This window comes from Phasianus colchicus, chromosome 4 (assembly GCF_987193195.1).
Source record: "Phasianus colchicus chromosome 4, bPhaCol1.hap1.1, whole genome shotgun sequence".
NCBI classification, from domain to species: domain Eukaryota; kingdom Metazoa; phylum Chordata; class Aves; order Galliformes; family Phasianidae; genus Phasianus; species Phasianus colchicus.
In genome coordinates this window covers 6,774,636-6,790,139 of record NC_143439.1, presented here as the reverse complement: position 1 = coordinate 6,790,139, position 15,504 = coordinate 6,774,636, and the positions used below count along the sequence as shown (strand labels likewise).

The 15,504-nt window shown below is 50.0% G+C and overlaps 1 long non-coding RNA gene across 2 annotated transcripts; it reads right to left on the bottom strand.

Moving 5' to 3' along the window:
• Positions 1-3,276: 3,276 nt before the first annotated feature.
• LOC149918026 (uncharacterized) lies at positions 3,277-5,704 on the bottom strand. Of its 2 annotated transcripts, none has more exons than XR_016466304.1 (3): positions 5,315-5,704; positions 4,357-4,729; positions 3,277-4,158 (listed from the first exon to the last, which is right to left on the bottom strand). It is a non-coding gene; the product is annotated as an uncharacterized LOC149918026 (long non-coding RNA). The 2 variants fall into 2 exon arrangements; XR_016466305.1 differs by having other exon boundaries at positions 4,357-4,429; positions 5,315-5,685.
• Between the last annotated feature and the right edge of the window lie 9,800 nt (positions 5,705-15,504).

Sequence of the window (15,504 nt, the reverse complement as noted above, 5' to 3'; positions counted from 1 at the left end):
CGGGGCAGGGGAGGAACGGCACTGCCCTGCTTACAGGGCGGCCTCGGGGTCCGGCGAGCTCCATTTCCCACTCAGGTGCGGAGAGGTGGCTTTCGCCCTCCGTTACAGGGGGCCACGCTCCCCAGGCAGCCAAAGGAGCAGCAAGGCAAAAGGCCAACTACAGCAAAGACCCAATCCCTGCTTACAGGGAGGTCGCCCAGCACAAAGCCGGCCTGGTCAACCAAGGCGCCGGCAACGCTCAACTCAAATGTGACTGCGCCTCCGCTAACGGGACAGGTGCTTTGCCCAGGGTGCCTCTCTCCTTCCCCCCCGCATCTGCACGCTTCTGCGCCCTCTTCTTGCTCGCTCCTGCCTCCCGCGTCGTCCCCACGCCGCTCCTTCTTCTTTCTTCTGCAGCAGCTCCTGAAACGTCAGCGGGGACACCGTTAGACCTGCCCAGCGGCAAGCCCACACGCCCCCGCCCCCCACCACCTGAAGAAAAAGGGAAACCCGACATCGCTAAGGAACTCGGCACGCGACCACCCAGCCAACGAAGGCCTTGCATGCCCCCTCCCCAGTCCACCCACCCCAGCAAAAACTCCTTTGAGCAGCTTTGCTCACCTCACTGGCGCACGGCGCGCTTCCAGCCGGTGCTGCGGGGGATCACAGAGGCGGGCAGACTGGGCAAATGGAGCTGGGCACACAAAAAGCAGCGGCCAAAGAGTCGGCTGCCCTGCTTACAGGGGGACCCCAGCCACTGCCACCACTGCAAAGGGCCTGGGACTCCGGGGCACTCTCGCTCCCTGGCTTACAGGGCAGCCCCCATCCCCAACGGCCGAGGGAGGCTCCTTCTCTCCCAGTCCGGGACACCTCGACCCACACCCCGCTAACGGGGCGGTCACCGAACACAGGCTGCCAGCCGAGCAAAGCGCTCGCGCACCCTGATCCTGATTACAGGCGGGTGGACGACACCCCTGGAGCCACAGAGCTCGGTTTCCCCCCCAGCGACAGGAACAACTCTCATCAGCCAGGCAGCGGGGCAACACGGCCAAAGGCCGCGGTCGGGGTCCCAGCCCCGGCGATTCCAGGGAGGGCGCAAACCCAACCCCACATCTCGCAGCCCCGTGCCTCTGAAAGGCCGGGGCCACATTCGCGCCCGACTACGGGGGCTCCCTCACAACGCAGCTCACCAAGCACTCACGGGGGGCACGCACAGCCCTGCCTACAGGACGGTACCCCCACATCCCACCCTCTGCAAGAAGCCCCGCGGAGCACGAGGCTCCCGCCAACGCCTGAGTTACAGGCTGGCCTGCCCGGCAGCAGCAGAACATCACCAACCTCCTGTCTTTGGGAGCCTGCGGAGCAACCTCGACCCACCCAGCGGGGAGGTCACCGCACACGCAAGCAGAACCTCAACCTGCGCCCTCTGACGGGACAGGGAGGGGTCGTTCCCATCGGCTGGATGGCTAGAGCAGCCAGCTGCAGTGCCGCAGCCTCCCCACACCTGGTTACAGGGTGGGCGCGCGGGCTGCTCGGCGGACTGAAGGCTCCCAGATAAAGCCAAAGGCCAAATGCCGTGACGCGCACCCCGAGTACGGGGCCGTCACATTGACAGGCCACCACCAGGCAACCATGCCGAGGGGCCGGAGGAGGAAGCGGGGCAGGGGAGGAACGGCACTGCCCTGCTTACAGGGCGGCCTCGGGGTCCGGCGAGCTCCATTTCCCACTCAGGTGCGGAGAGGTGGCTTTCGCCCTCCGTTACAGGGGGCCACGCTCCCCAGGCAGCCAAAGGAGCAGCAAGGCAAAAGGCCAACTACAGCAAAGACCCAATCCCTGCTTACAGGGAGGTCGCCCAGCACAAAGCCGGCCTGGTCAACCAAGGCGCCGGCAACGCTCAACTCAAATGTGACTGCGCCCCCGCTAACAGGACAGGTGCTTTGCCCAGGGTGCCTCTCTCCTTCCCCCCCGCATCTGCACGCTTCTGCGCCCTCTTCTTGCTCGCTCCTGCCTCCCGCGTCGTCCCCACGCCGCTCCTTCTTCTTTCTTCTGCAGCAGCTCCTGAAACGTCAGCGGGGACACCGTTAGACCTGCCCAGCGGCAAGCCCACACGCCCCCGCCCCCCACCACCTGAAGAAAAAGGGAAACCCGACATCGCTAAGGAACTCGGCACGCGACCACCCAGCCAACGAAGGCCTTGCATGCCCCCTCCCCAGTCCACCCACCCCAGCAAAAACTCCTTTGAGCAGCTTTGCTCACCTCACTGGCGCACGGCGCGCTTCCAGCCGGTGCTGCGGGGGATCACAGAGGCGGGCAGACTGGGCAAATGGAGCTGGGCACACAAAAAGCAGCGGCCAAAGAGTCGGCTGCCCTGCTTACAGGGGGACCCCAGCCACTGCCACCACTGCAAAGGGCCTGGGACTCCGGGGCACTCTCGCTCCCTGGCTTACAGGGCAGCCCCCATCCCCAACGGCCGAGGGAGGCTCCTTCTCTCCCAGTCCGGGACACCTCGACCCACACCCCGCTAACGGGGCGGTCACCGAACACAGGCTGCCAGCCGAGCAAAGCGCTCGCGCACCCTGATCCTGATTACAGGCGGGTGGACGACACCCCTGGAGCCACAGAGCTCGGTTTCCCCCCCAGCGACAGGAACAACTCTCATCAGCCAGGCAGCGGGGCAACACGGCCAAAGGCCGCGGTCGGGGTCCCAGCCCCGGCGATTCCAGGGAGGGCGCAAACCCAACCCCACATCTCGCAGCCCCGTGCCTCTGAAAGGCCGGGGCCACATTCGCGCCCGACTACGGGGGCTCCCTCACAACGCAGCTCACCAAGCACTCACGGGGGGCACGCACAGCCCTGCCTACAGGACGGTACCCCCACATCCCACCCTCTGCAAGAAGCCCCGCGGAGCACGAGGCTCCCGCCAACGCCTGAGTTACAGGCTGGCCTGCCCGGCAGCAGCAGAACATCACCAACCTCCTGTCTTTGGGAGCCTGCGAAGCAACCTCGACCCACCCAGCGGGGAGGTCACCGCACACGCAAGCAGAACCTCAACCTGCGCCCTCTGACGGGACAGGGAGGGGTCGTTCCCATCGGCTGGATGGCTAGAGCAGCTGGCTGCAGTGCCGCAGCCTCCCCACACCTGGTTACAGGGTGGGCGCGCGGGCTGCTCGGGGGACTGAAGGCTCCGCAGCTTGAGACACACGCCCCGAGTACAGGGCTGTCACGCCACCAGCGGAACAGGCGGCCACGCAAGGATAGGCCCAAACCCCGACTACAGGGCGGCCTCGGCCACTGAACTATCACGTGGCTCTGACCCACACTAATTAAAATGGAGGAAGACAGGACACTCGCTGCGCCCGCGGGACTGAGAGGAAACACCCCTTTTGCGGCAAGCACCAAAGTCCTCCATTCCCCCCAGGGAAGTCGAAGCTAAGCTGCAGCCATCTTTCTGGAGGCCTAAAGGGAAAGCTCAGTCACTCCGTCACTCCACAAACACAAACAAGGAAAGGAAGGGGAACGCACACACACAGACAAGACTTTCCAGAAGGGAAGGACAACCCAGCGCAGCCAAACCCTGGGAATAAACCCATAACCGCGGGCAACAGACAAGAGCCTGTGACCTCTCCCTAGGCTGCACGGAGGCCGCAGACCTCAACGTGCCAAGGGGCTTCCCAGAAAAAGCCAAAGGCCAAATGCCGTGACGCGCACCCCGAGTACGGGGCCGTCACATTGACAGGCCACCACCAGGCAACCATGCCGAGGGGCCGGAGGAGGAAGCGGGGCAGGGGAGGAACGGCACTGCCCTGCTTACAGGGCGGCCTCGGGGTCCGGCGAGCTCCATTTCCCACTCAGGTGCGGAGAGGTGGCTTTCGCCCTCCGTTACAGGGGGCCACGCTCCCCAGGCAGCCAAAGGAGCAGCAAGGCAAAAGGCCAACTACAGCAAAGACCCAATCCCTGCTTACAGGGAGGTCGCCCAGCACAAAGCCGGCCTGGTCAACCAAGGCGCCGGCAACGCTCAACTCAAATGTGACTGCGCCCCCGCTAACGGGACAGGTGCTTTGCCCAGGGTGCCTCTCTCCTTCCCCCCCGCATCTGCACGCTTCTGCGCCCTCTTCTTGCTCGCTCCTGCCTCCCGCGTCGTCCCCACGCCGCTCCTTCTTCTTTCTTCTGCAGCAGCTCCTGAAACGTCAGCGGGGACACCGTTAGACTTGCCCAGCGGCAAGCCCACACGCCCCCGCCCCCCACCACCTGAAGAAAAAGGGAAACCCGACATCGCTAAGGAACTCGGCACGCGACCACCCAGCCAACGAAGGCCTTGCATGCCCCCTCCCCAGTCCACCCACCCCAGCAAAAACTCCTTTGAGCAGCTTTGCTCACCTCACTGGCGCATGGCGCGCTTCCAGCCGGTGCTGCAGGGGATCACAGAGGCAGGCGGACTGGTCGAATTTATCTGATGATACAATTAGCAGCAACCGAAGATTCAGCTGCCCTGCTTATAGTGGACCCCAGCCACTCCCTTCATTACAAAGACAATAGCCCTCATTGTGGTAATTTTTCTGCATAAAGTCAACCACTGTGCCATCTTGGCACTTGGAAATAGTCAATGTAGCACTTCTGATAAAGAGGTTCTGTTTTTGAGATTCCATCTCCATTCCATCATGTCATTTCTCATTCTCCGGTTGATAGCAGTAAACGAGCATGAAGTTACAAGGTAGTTTTCCAACTTGTAGCACCTACTGCCGTGGGTTGTCTTTAAGTAGAATACAAAATTTGACATTGAAGCCTAAATTTTTCTCTGAGCATCCACCCTTTATTTCCTATAGTGCTTCTTTAACACACTTATATTCTGAAACACTACAACGCTACTTTACTTCTCCCCCCTTTCATCAGCAGTACAGCTCTCACATCCTCCCCCCTCCCCACCCCTCTGCTCGTGAGAAGTGAAAAATAACCGTGTGGCTCAACACTGCGATAGCAGTTACTATTGCTTTATTTTTGCTGCTCGCTGTTGCCTCGGAGCGTCTTCCTCCACGCGTCAACTTGCCGCGCTCGTCGCGCCTCCGCCCCTCCTCTCGGAGCGCGCTCAGAGGTCCTGCTCTCGGCGCCCGCCATCGGCGCCCAACAGGCGGCTCCAGCCCCGGCTCCACCCGCCATCGGCGCCCGCCATGGGCGGCCCCGTCTTCGGCCGCCATCCGTCGGAGCCCGCGGGGCAGCAGCGGCGGCCCCGACCCACGTCAACCCGGTCCCGGCCCCGCCGCACCCCTCCGCCGGCCCCGCTGCGCCTCGCCCCAGATCCGCCTCACCCCAGATCCGCCACACCCCGGCCCCGCCGCACCTCGGCTCTGGAGATCGCCTGCCGCCGTCACCTTTCCCTCACAGCGCCCCGCTTCTTCTCACACGCTGTGGTAAACGCCTCGCTCATCTGCCCGCGCGCGCACCTTTTATACCTGCCCCCGCAGCGCGCCAGCCAATAGGAGCCCTGAACGCCGCTGCCGCTTCCCTCGCTTTTCTTCCCGCCGCTTTCTCTCCATCCCCCTCAGCGTTCCCGCCCTTTCTTCCTACGGGAGGCCGGGCCGGGGTCACCCCTCGGTCACGGCCCCGCTCACCGGTGCTGCCGTCCATCCCCTCAGGGCAGAGCCGCCCCACAGCTGATCTCACCTCACAGCCCCAGAACCTGGCAGAGCTGGCTGGGGGGAACTTATTCCTTTCCGTTTCTTTTAACAGTCATATACGTATTAGGTGTTCCTTCCTGAGCAGTAGATGTCCACAGACATAATTAATATATTTATATTAATATTTTTTTTTTAAAGGAATTCTTCACAGGCCACCTCCCGCCTCTGCCTGTACAGCAAAACTCCCTTCTGAGCTCAGAAATATCATTACCAAGGGAAAAGGGTGAAGCAGGCTACAGGTGATGTATGAAGGATATCATTTATTTGTCAGCTCAGGATGCTCTTGTTTTGTAGAGCTGCTTCTATTTTACAGCTCATTTACACACGTGCTTGGAATTGCTCACCTAATTGCTATGCACTGCAGTGTGTTTGCTCAATTCATTTCCTTCCACCCTCAGCTACGTTCTCACTGTAGCAATGGTACAAAATACGACTATGGAAGAGACAAAATGGTGGATACAGAAAAAATGCTGCTCCCACCACTGCCGAGATAGGATGTAGCAGCAATGACTCAGCTGTGAGTAAGAGGTCTCCTCCAGGGAATCTTTTCCTGGCATGTAACCCAGGCCAATGGAATATCCTGAAGGAGAAAGGCACCCAGGACCTGAGGGAACTGGCTGTGATACAGACGGTGTACAGCACCAGTGTCCAACCTGTTGGTTTGCCTAGGCTGCACTGAGTGAAGACAAATTGTCCTGGGCCATGTATATTTGCTCCAAAAGTAATGCCTCCTATTTATTTTCATGGAAACTACCACAGGTAAAATGAGCACGGTAATTCTGTTTGATAGAGCAAATCCTCAGCTGCAATCACTGTTCTCCAACATAGCCACCACTGTTAGCTATGCATTTTTGCCTGCAATAAACATGAGACTGCATGCTGAGCTCATCAAAATCTGCGTCAGCACAGGTGACCCACAGTCACTGACACCACTGCTGAGTGCACTGCACACTGCCCCTCTGTGCTCACACCCACGAGCATTCGGCAAGCACCTAGTGGGTGCCACTTTCTCCACACAGAGAAATTCAGTGACACACCTTTGCTTCATACAGACTTCCTGGATGTCAGGTGCCATTTTGTCAGTGCTTTTCTGCTGCCATCTGTCACACGGCAACAACGTGTAATATATACAGTACTCAGACAGACTCTTACTGGTGGCATTAAATCGATTCGATCAATGTGAAGATGGTGTGTTTTTCCTCATCTACTTAAAGGCTCATACAAGAAGATATCCAGTTGAAAATATTCACAAAAATTCTGCACAGCTTGAGACAAGAGTCTCAACTTCCTTGACAATTTATCCTGTAGCTTACCTGTTTACAGAAAAAAAATATATATGTTTTGTAAGTGCCATTTAAAAGCATAAGCTGTATAGAAGGCTCCTTGCCCTATGCAAACTGTTTTTCTTCCTTTAAGCAGAGTGTGCCTTCGGAGCACAGAACATGGTTTCAGAAGTGATAGTTGTTACAAAAAACAAAACCACTGGAATCTGGTGCAAAAGCAATGTACAAATCTGTACAAACAAACCAACGTTGGAAAGTAGCAGGCATTTCCTAAATGGTAGCACAATTATCTCCCCTAAGAGAAAGAAAAACATGCAGAAACATCTCCGGATTTGATGCCTACAAAACTTTAAACAGGTTTTGTTACACTATGTTATGCAACTGAAGATAAAGGATGTTGTGCATTTCTAAAGATTAGCATATGGCAATTCTTATATTATTTTCAAAACAATATTGTGTGAATACATCAGCATCCTTTATGAATATCACAATGAATATCACCCTCCTGTCATTTTATCTGCAAACTGCAAAATTGAACAGGTTTTCACTGACAGTATCAACTCTCCCAAGAGGATATAATAATCACAAAATCATCAATTGTCCATGCCATTACTATGTGGAATCCACATAAATGAATACTTTAAAAAAAAAAAAAAAAAAAAAAAAAAGAATTGTTACGACAAATATGCTGACCTTCTCTGCTCAAGAGCGATTACAAACCAAAGTAAAACAAGAGGCCAGCAAAATCATGGTACTCTACAGCCTTAATCTGATAAAAAAGTAAGAGAATCCACTGGAGTAGCATGAAATTCAAAAGCTTTTTGTCCGGCTGGAACATGATGTGCTGGCTGGCACATGTTGGGAAAGATACTAAAATGTATCTCTTATTGTCCACAGAATCTTGTTAAACTCTTTCAAGATACAAAGTGACAGCCAGCTAGATGAATAGGACAGTGTACGTAAACACCCAGAACTAACAGATCCAGGCCAGCGCAGCTGGGCTTGGATTAGGCACTGAAAGTTCAGACAACATTTATGCATGCTCTTAGCATTCAAATTAATTGCCATTGCTAGTTTGGGGCAAGCACTCCAAAGTGCAGATACAGCGGACTGTATTCAAGTACAGTATGCATGAAAAGTTTATTTTAATATTTTAGTACAGTTCTTTACGTTAAGAAGAAATATAGATGATTCTGTTCTTAAAATGGATCTTGTTGGTAGCAGGTTACCCGACAAGGTCCATTTCCACTCTGCGTGAATATACAATACTCAAGACCATTCAAGTCTTTAGCTGTCACATAGATTAGATCAACTTCTGCCCACAGAACTTTTAGAATATGGTGCTACCTTAACCAGTAGCCTAGCTCTTAAAGGTTTGCTTGGATGTATTCTGGTAGTATTCATTGCTTACTTTCCACAGAGATACTCTTTGTGAAGGGCATGCCCCAGCCTTATTTCCACTTCAAAGCAGAGAAACCGCTCTTAGAGATGTAGTAGCAAGAGTTCGCTCAAGTGACCCCTACCTGAGCTCAGGTAAGAGAGTTTTACAGAAAAGTCATAAGAAAAGACTGTACTAACCCCTTTTCACCTACAGTTTGATACTGAAGAACAGCACTGATTTCTCCTTCTAGTGTCACCCTATCATTCTTCCTATTTGTTTCTTGCTCTTCTCTAGAGATCTGAACTCTGGAGAAGTAGAGAAATAGAACCAACAGAACATGCTCTTCTTCTGGAGGATGATTATCTATGCTAATTACACCTTAAGAACCATCACTGGGAAGACAAATGCATAGATCTCCAGGGGAATCATCCGAGTTGGAAGGGACCTTTAAAACTCCCCTGCAATGAACAGGGATACTTACAGCCAGATTAGGTGGCTCAGATCCCAGTCCAGCCTGACGTTGAAAGTCCCCAGAGACGGGGCGCATCCGCCACCTCTAGGGACAACCTGTTCCCATGCCTCAACACCCTTATTTTAAAGCACCTTTTTCTTATAACCAATCTACATCTGCCCTCTGTTAGCTTGAAACTATTACCCCTCGTCCTATCACAACAGACCCTGCTAAAGAGTCTTTCCCCTTCTTTCTCATCGCCCCACTTTAGATACTGAAAGCCCGCTACCAGGTCACCACAGAGCTTTCTCTTCTCCAGGCTTAACAGCCCCAGCTCTCTCTGAGACTCTCAAGACTGTCCTTGTAGTGGAGGTGTTCCATCCCTTGGATTGTTTCTGTGGCCCTTCTCTGGATGTGCTTCAACAGGTTCATGCCTCTCCTGCACCAGGGATTCCACATCTGGATGCAGAACTCCAAGTGAGGGCTCACCAGTGCAGAGGGGCAGGACCACCTCCTTAGCCTGCTGGCCATGCTTCTTTTGATGCAGCCCGGGATACAGTTGGCTTTCTGGGCTGTGAGGGCACACTGCTGGCTCACGTTCAGCTTGCTATACAGCAGTACCTCCAAATCCTTTTCACGGGGCTGTGCACAATCCTTTCATCCCCTGGCACGTTGCACAACCATGGTGCAAAACCTTGCACTTGGCTGAACCTCGTGAGGTTCACCTGGTCCTGCTATTCAAGCTGTTTGTGCCCTGACATAGAGTAGCTGGGTTACTCACCCTTCAAGAAGCTTTCAGTAAATACAAAATGTCACAAGGCATTCGTGCTTCTCCTAAGACCGCTTAAATTATGGGCAAGAAAAACAGGCATCTCAAAACCACAGTGCTATTATCTGTTGTGCAACACAAGTACCTCTTCAGATGAACCTTTGGGGAATGATCAAGTCAGTTGCTAAAGATAGGATGTATTCCCTTAGGCATAGCAAAGAGCAATTTAGAAAAAATGGTATAATCCTTTTAGACCTCTTCTCTGTCCCCTTCCTGTGAACTGTCTGGCTTGCAAGACTCAAGAAACAAGAACAGTGTAATCAGGCTTCTTAAATTTTGCAGTGAGATTTCCCATTGGAATCCATAGAGTTTAAAGAGTCTGCCTTAAGACAACTCTTATCTCCGACAGCGAAGACTCTGCATGTTCGGTAGGAAGAGTTTGCTAATGTTTTCCTAACATCCAGAGTCAAAAGTCACACCAGAGTTGCATTTTCTTTGTTCTTACAGCTAAATGAATAATAGAAAGTAAATGACAAACTGAAGTGTTCAGCTATCATTGCCGATAAGATGATCACACGTTGAGGCAGAAGGTCACTTTCACCTGATTGTTCCCCAGACCCTGGCAGACAGTTATATCTTTGATATTTGTAAGAAAGAATAACATCCTAATGATTATTGAACTAATGATTTGTTTCAGAGCTCCAGCAATGTCTTTTGCACAATGCCTATATTCAATTGTACAGGTGTCTTTTTGTTGATGCTGTTTTTCAGTTCTGCTATGCATTACAGTCAGAAACTAAAAATGCAACGTTTATTACTATTATTTTACTCCAAAGTTAACTGATCCATGCTCTGATGAGGCCCCGAGAGTTTGTCTTCTAGTTCAAGTTCATCCTAAAGGAATCCAATTCCAATCATACTGACCAAAACACAATAACTAGGATAAATTAAGTAGTATGTTCTGCCTGCTTTTTTTCTTCTCCAGTAATAAAGCTACTTTAAGGTTTAAGTACAAGAAAACTTGAAGCAATTTCTACAGATGTTAATTCTGTCATGTATGACTGTTAATGTTCATGCAACTTATAATATAGTTTCCAGCATCTGCAAACAACATAAGAAAATCTCTTTGATGCTTATTATCCATAAGTCTAAAGGACTTCATAAAGTAAGCATAGTGATTGAATAAAGTATCTAAGTGCATCACCACAGCAGTAACTCATTGGTTGCATTTCAAGAGCATAGCAGGGCACTGAGCAACATTTCAGAAAATAAAACTTCCTGAGAATTCTTTGGCAAACCACTAAATTGTAAACAACTTGTACAAAACAAATATACTCTCTTAACACCACTGCTTTAAGGGCATTCCTCTCTGAGAAGATCTGGATGATTCTTAGAAGAAAGTTGCTGTAAGGATATATCCAGCATACTCCATGTACGCAAAATATAGATGCTGTGTCTTTAATGTCACTTGTGTGCTGACCTGAGAGCATATTGAGATAAATTTCTTCTATTTCAAGACAAACTTGGGAAAAACAACAACAAAAAAAAAAAAAACCACACACAGAAACTGCACAATACACAGAATGAGCAAATTATTTATAATGAAAATTAGTCCAAGTTCTCAAATAACAGGCATACAGTCCTATCAAGACACAGAAAGAGAAGACCATCACCATACAGAGGTTCTTTGTACTACTATGTGGTCCTCTGCTTAGCATTCAAAGTCACATTTGTCAAGACAAATGCTACATGGTCCACCACATCTTGATCTTACACATTTGAGTAATGACAATTTCTGCACTACCTCAGCAAGTGGTGGTGTGTGCCACTGATGGGTATCCACAACATGCCAGTTCTCAACCAATTTACTAATTTGTAATGACAAATTGGCTGATAAGGACTGCAATGCAGAGAAGTCCAAGCTTCAGCAGTAATACTTGAACAGCAGTGAGTAGATATTGTGAAACAGCCCTATGTCAGAATTAGCATAGATTTTCGTCAAGCTGATATTGATTGATTGCAAGTATAGGAGTGTGTTGAAGATTATTCAACCTCACGAAGACTTCATTAACAGAGGCCTACAGAAACAAGAAAAAAAATAATGGATACATAGGTTCTATTGCAAAATCCAAAATGATCTCAATTTGGTCTCAGAAATTTCAGACATACCCTGGGAAGAAGCCTTACACCATATGCAATTCACACATCACTGTCTCACCTGATGCCTACAATCACAGAATTGTAGGGGTTGGAAGGGACCCCCAGAGATCATGTCCAAACCCCCTGCTAAAGCAGGATTCCCACAGCAGGCTGCACAGGCACACCTCCAGAGGAGGCTCCACAACTTCTCTGGTTAGCCAGTTCCAGTGCTCCATCACCCTCCATCTTTCACATGTTGGCACAGAACTTCCTACGCTCCAGTTAACAGCCATTTTCCTTCCTTACCCACTCCAAGTGAGGCCTCACCAGGGCAGAGTAGAGGAGGAGGAGCACCTCTCTTGATGTGCTGGCCATGCTCCTTTTAATACACCCCCAGGCTTCCACTGGGGCTCTTGGCCACAAGCACATACTGCTGGTTCATGGCCAACCCCTAGGTCCTTCTCTGCAGAGCTGCTCTCTAGCAGGTCATGCAACAGCCTGTACTGATAATTGCAGTTATTTCTTCCCAGGTGCAGGACTCTACACCTGCTTTGGTTAAACCTCACCTGGTTTCTTACTGCCCATCTCTCCAGTCTGTCCAGGTCTTGCTGAATGGCAGCACAGCCATCAGATGTGTCAGCCACTCCTCCCAGCTCCATATCAGCAGCATACTTGTTCAAAGTAGACACTATCTCCTCATTAAGGTCATTGATGAAGATACTGAACAAGACCAGATCCATCACTGACCCCCGGGGGAACACTGCTAGTCACAGGTCTGCTGTACTTGGGATCACAACAATGAGCTGCTTATCTGGCAGTGGTTATGACCTCAATCTTCTGTTAGTCAGTAACTTTGAATGTGGTCCTGATGGCCAGGTTTAATTGGCTCAGCACAGTTTACAGAGCCAGCTGGTACCAGAATGTGTGTAGTGAAGGCTTTAATTAAGGTTTAGGGGACTGGGAGAATATGAAATGAGAGTGTCCTTATCACCCTCCCTGTTGCTTTCAATAAGGTCTGAAAGAAGCAACTGATATTTTTAAGGGAGTAAGATTGATTAAGTTCAAATATTTACTAGACAAGATTAATTTGAAATTATTTTGTGGTGAGATGCAAGTTGTTCATAGTAAGAAAATGATGCTTTTGTGGAAATCTGTGCTAGAGCTTCCTTAATTAAAAAAGGAATAAAGTCACTGTGTACTAACTGCTCAAACAGAAATTGGAGACAGACACTTAGCCGAGAACCGTGGGCTCTTCCCAACTAATTTTGGGCTTTCCTTTAGAGGGGAATATAAGGCAAGTGAGATGCTAATGCTAAAGAAAAACTATCTACCTGCTTCGCTCACGAGTCAACAATGAGATTTTAATTCCCTTTTGCTTATGATAAGTTCTGTTAAATTAATTGCTTGCTTGGGTTTTGCCTTCCCAAATCCCAGCACATCCTATTACAGACATACAAGAAACAGAAGATTTTTTCCCCTTTCGTTCATCTTTTATTGTATTTTCAGGCAGGAGGATGTAAGAGAAAGTTCTTTCTGACTTTCGACAAGCAGCTACTATGAAATGTTTGAGAGGATATGCGCCAAGGACAACAACGTTGAAAAAATGCTTAACAAGCTTAATTTAGAAAACATATATGTTCCATAAATACATGAGATAAATGAGAAATATCAGACAGCATGACTCGACATTCTCAGAAGGGACCCAGTTTGGAACCTGATTTCTTTTTTATGTATTGGGCAAATTAACAATCTTTTTTTTCTTCATTATTCCTCTTAACAATATCAGATATATTAGGCAACAGACACAAGCACTCAGTACTGACGTCTGGACTTCTGCAGCTTCTAAATCACTTTTATTATCTAAAAAATATTAATAATAGCTACAAGTGAATTTAGTCACAGTTCCAAAAATTGAAAACAAAGCAGGATGACCCACTGATGAAGAACAGCCAGGTTGCGTCCTCCGCAGTCCTGTGGTCGCTCCAGCACCTGCGACGGGCTCTGCTGCTGCTCCAACCCTTGCAACACATCCTGCAGCCGCTCCAATCCCTGCAACAGGCTCTGCAATTGCTTCAGTCTTTGTAATGGGCCTGTGGGTACCGTAACCCTTCTAAAGGGCCCCACAGCTGCCATGACTCTCACAACTAGTTTGTGGTCTCTCCGATCCCTATAAGTCCAACAGTTCAAACCAGAGAACCAAAAGTGCTCATAACTGTTGTCCCCCATAAGCGGGAAGAAAAAAACGTCTACAAAAGCCAGAACATTTAACAAGGACAGAAGCTCACAAGATAAGACGAAGCAGGAGAAGGGCCATTACTAAAACGGGAGGAGAACAAAGAGAAAGGGCTCATTAACTTAAGCGAACCATGAGATGTGCGAAAAGATTACAGCTGTTGGCCAGCCGAGCACCACACGCAATGGTGGAAGCAACCGCCGCGTGGATGGAAACAGGCCCCGTGCACATTGCTACAGCCCTCAGTACTATCCTGGGCCCTGAAAAGCAAGCCTTCTGGTGACACTGAAGAGTGTCAGACAACAGAACTCATTTCTGAAACCACCTCATAATCACCTGGGCAAAAGAACACGATGCTGAGTTGGTATATCACATCCCCTACCACACACAGCATCTGGAAAAATCAGACGATACACCAGCCTATTAAAGACTACTTTAAAAGCAAGCCACGGGTGCATTCCATTCAAACACCGGGACACGTATTTAGCAAAAGCCACCTGGTTAGTCCACTCCGGGATCTGTCAGCCGGGCTGGTCCTGTCCAATGAAACATGCTGCGTACCATAGAAAAAGGGTAAAGACCCAGTGGTGCAAGTAAAAAACACATTGAGCAACACAGACTGGATTATTCCTGCCTTAAGCAAAGGCAAGCCTACTCGTGGGATCACTTTTCCTAAAGGACTTGCAGGCACCTGCCGGGTAAAGCAGAATGGTTGGTGTCTGTTGTGTACCTCAAAGGGAGTTGACGCTGTGGAAGAATTAACAGTTGCTACACAATACAGCATGCCATCATCGCTACAACTGTTACAGGCCTCAATACACTATGACAATAAGAACCACCCCAACTAAAGAGGAATGAATTCTGCTGAAGTCAGAACTAGTTTAGCAAACAGTAATCCGACAGTGGAGTCTCTCGCTTGTACCGAAGGACAGCTATGAAAGACAGAGCCCAAAAGCATGAACTCAGTGAACATCACGGACAGACCATTTACACGGACGGACCACAGGATGTGGAAATTAGAAGTGTGTAAACATCAAGTAAGACAGGAAATAGTAAATAGTTAGGATATATAAGATTAATACAAGACCAGAGCATAAAATTAATGGCACGGGACAAGGGGTAGATACTGCCTTAATTTCAGCAGGGTCAGAATACAGTTTCCTCAAAGTGGATGGTACATAGCCGTTCTGGAGAAATACAACACCGATAACACTCCAATGTTTTCAGTTGTTACGGAACAGTTCTGGACAGAGCGAACAACGTTCGTTTTCTTGGTTTCTCCGAGCACACAGGAAAAGGGTCTGGAGCAGCACAGGGAGCTGGGACAGAAACAGGAGAGCTGACCTAAACCAGGCCAAGGCAATATTCCATACCCTATGCCATGATACGTAAGGAAAGACTGGAAAGAAATCACAACACCCCAAAGAAAGGCCACCAATATCTCCAGCACAGAAAAAACTTCTTCCTTAAAGGTGAAAGAAAGAAACAAAAGCCTGGCTGGCAATTCAACAAGAAGTCTTATGCTAACGGAGGCAAAATTTAAAAAACAAAATCCAATGCAGGCAAGAGATTAAAAGCAAATATCATTGCAACAAAA